The sequence below is a fragment of the Macadamia integrifolia genome, chromosome 7 (genome assembly GCF_013358625.1).
Source record: "Macadamia integrifolia cultivar HAES 741 chromosome 7, SCU_Mint_v3, whole genome shotgun sequence".
Classification (NCBI taxonomy): domain Eukaryota; kingdom Viridiplantae; phylum Streptophyta; class Magnoliopsida; order Proteales; family Proteaceae; genus Macadamia; species Macadamia integrifolia.
The window spans coordinates 9928122-9930871 of NC_056563.1; positions in this window are offsets into that span (position 1 = coordinate 9928122).

Genomic DNA, 2750 nt, shown 5'->3' on the forward strand with positions numbered 1-2750 from the left:
AAAAAAAAAAAAAAAAAAAAAAAACAACAAAAACAACAAAAACAAAAACAAAAGAACATAAGAACAAAGGTATAAAAGAAAAGTTTTGCAATGCCATAGTCACTTTCTGATAAAAAGATGGTTAAAAGTTTGCAGATAAAAGAGAATTGGTACAATTTGTACAAAATAATTACTAGTGGCATTTCCTACCTTCTGAATTGTTGCCAGGTTTTAATGCCATTGCTATTCTCTGTGTTCTCTAGAGCGCAACCTGGGGAGGACAAAGAGTCAAAGAGAAAGCCACACAACGTAAAACCAAGAATGACATACTTATTCTGGACATGATGTCCTATACCTGAGTTCCATGACCGGTTTTACACCATATATACTTTCCACACAATTAGTTTAGGCAGTACTGAGCTTTACTGTGAGAGTACCTAGGGAGAAAAAAAGTGTTTTAGAAAGAGAAGAAAAGAGGAGAATATGATAGAAGAAGAGGGAGAGTTAGAGGAACATAAAACCCTATATTCGTAAAGACAATAGTCATTAATGGTGAGCCGAAACCGTGTGACGGAACAGGCTACCACAAATTCTTTGACGATGGACAAATAGAGGAGCGCAAAACCTGTATAGAAGAATAACTCTCGTTAATGGTGATCGAAAGCCATATGGAGAGAGAGAGAGAGAGAGAGAGAGAGAGAGAGAGAGAGAGAGAGAGAGAGAGAGAGAGAGAGAGAACTTCAATTAGGATTATTTAAGATTAAAAAAGAGAAAGACTGAAGACATAGGTACCAAAAATTTAGATAATTAGAAAGAAAAAAGGAAAAAATTTTTACCAAAAAAGATAAACTATCTCATGTCCCTATCCCTACCATGGATTATTTAACCACTTGTCTAGGGTTGAGCCTTGGGATTTGACAGTGGACTTGAAAAGCTACCTATAGATGCTTTACGCCTAATCATTCAGGATAACACTTGCATCTTCTGTATTACCGCGGTTGCTAGCACAGAGTTAGCCGATGTTTATTCCCTAGATACCGTCATTGCTTCTTTTCCAGGAAAAGAAGTTTACAACCTGTGGGCGTTCTTCCTCCACGCAGAAAATTTAACCAAAAAAAAAATTTTTATTTACCAAAAAAATTCACTACTAAACTCACATTCATAAATTCTCTCTTCCGAACTCTCTTTTTGACTCTATTATTAGTTTGTAAAGATTTGTTCATTTTCACCATCCTAAGGGTAGAGAGGAAAGTATAGAGAGGAGGGAGATCGTGGACAAGGGGAGAGTCTGGGAGATAAAAGGAAAGAAAATAATTGTGGAGGGATCTGCCAAGTCTCCTGCCTCTCTTTCCCTCTATGATGGAGAGTTTTGTATTGGTGAATAATTGTGGAAGGATTTACAAAGTAAATATGGAGATTTTTTTTCTTCTGTTTTTGAAAGGAGAGATTTACAAAAGTAATTATGCATAGATAAATTACGTAACAGATAAAAATCCTCTACGATACCCAGATCGTGCAATACCTTGTAATACCCCTTACAAAGGTCGACACGTGGACAAAGAGGAATGGACGGCTCAGATTAGTTCTTCATAGAAACAACTTCAAACCAGTGGTTCTCGCTTAAACCAAACCGAATCGGCTCAGGTTTTGAATTAAAACCCGAGAAATTAAACCCTTTTCCCTCTATGGACTCTCTCTCTCTCTCTGCTACGTCTCTCTCCCTCTCTGCCCTAACTCGAAGCTCCCCCTGCTCACACTGCTCACCAACTACTGTGCTCACCAAGGTGATTGAAGCTCCCTGCTCACGAAAGGAAGAGATCCCCAAATCGCTCCTCCTCTCTATCACCAAGCGAGATATCCACATTGAGGAAATCAACAAGGGCAGCCCTGGCATCAACTTCATCAGTAGTAGTCCGGTGAAGGAAGAAACCCACATCGCCATTTCCATCGTCGAGCTGCCTCAGGGAGAAGAGGTGGTTCTTCACCACACCTGTGTACTGAAAATGGCCTGTTTGCTACCATCTGAAGGTCTGACCAGTGGGGAAAGTGAGAGGCAAGAAGAGCTGTGACTTTCCCAGGTTGAGTGTTTCCCATTTGAGGGTTCTGGTTTGGTTCTCTCTTGAGGATATTAGGGTTTCTTTGGTAGTAGGATTTGAGGCTGGTTGAGAAGATCGGAGAGAGGTTTCTCTTGGATTTCTTGAAAGAAGACGACGATATTGAAATTGATTTCTTTGTTTCAATGGTTTTTTGTGTTAGAGGTGTTTTTGAAGGATTTTGTGGGTTCATTGCAGGAGTCTGTCTCTTATCATTTTCTCAAACACATCTAGTCTATCACTTCTAAATTGACAGTCTTGGATAATCTTGTTCTGCTATTTTTTTACATGTAGTGAGATCAGTTTGTGTTTTTAGTACAACACCCATCCATAGTTTTGGTTTTTTCGATACAGGAAGGGAGAGAGAGAGAGAGAGAGAGAGAGAGAGAGAGAGAGGGAAGAGCCGAAGAGGGTTAATTTCTCAGGTTTTAATTCAAAACTTGAGCTGGTTCGGTTTGAATATCTGGTACGATTCGGTTTAAGTGAGAACCACTGGTTTGGGATTGTTTCAATGAAGAACTAATCTGAGCCATCCATTCCTCTTTGTCCATGTGTCGACCTCTACAGAGGGTATTGTAAGGTATTGCACGGTTTGAGTATTGCAGAGGATTTGTATCCGTAAGGAAGAGGTGGGAAGGATATGTGAGGAGAAAAGGAGAAAAAAAAAATTTGAAGATA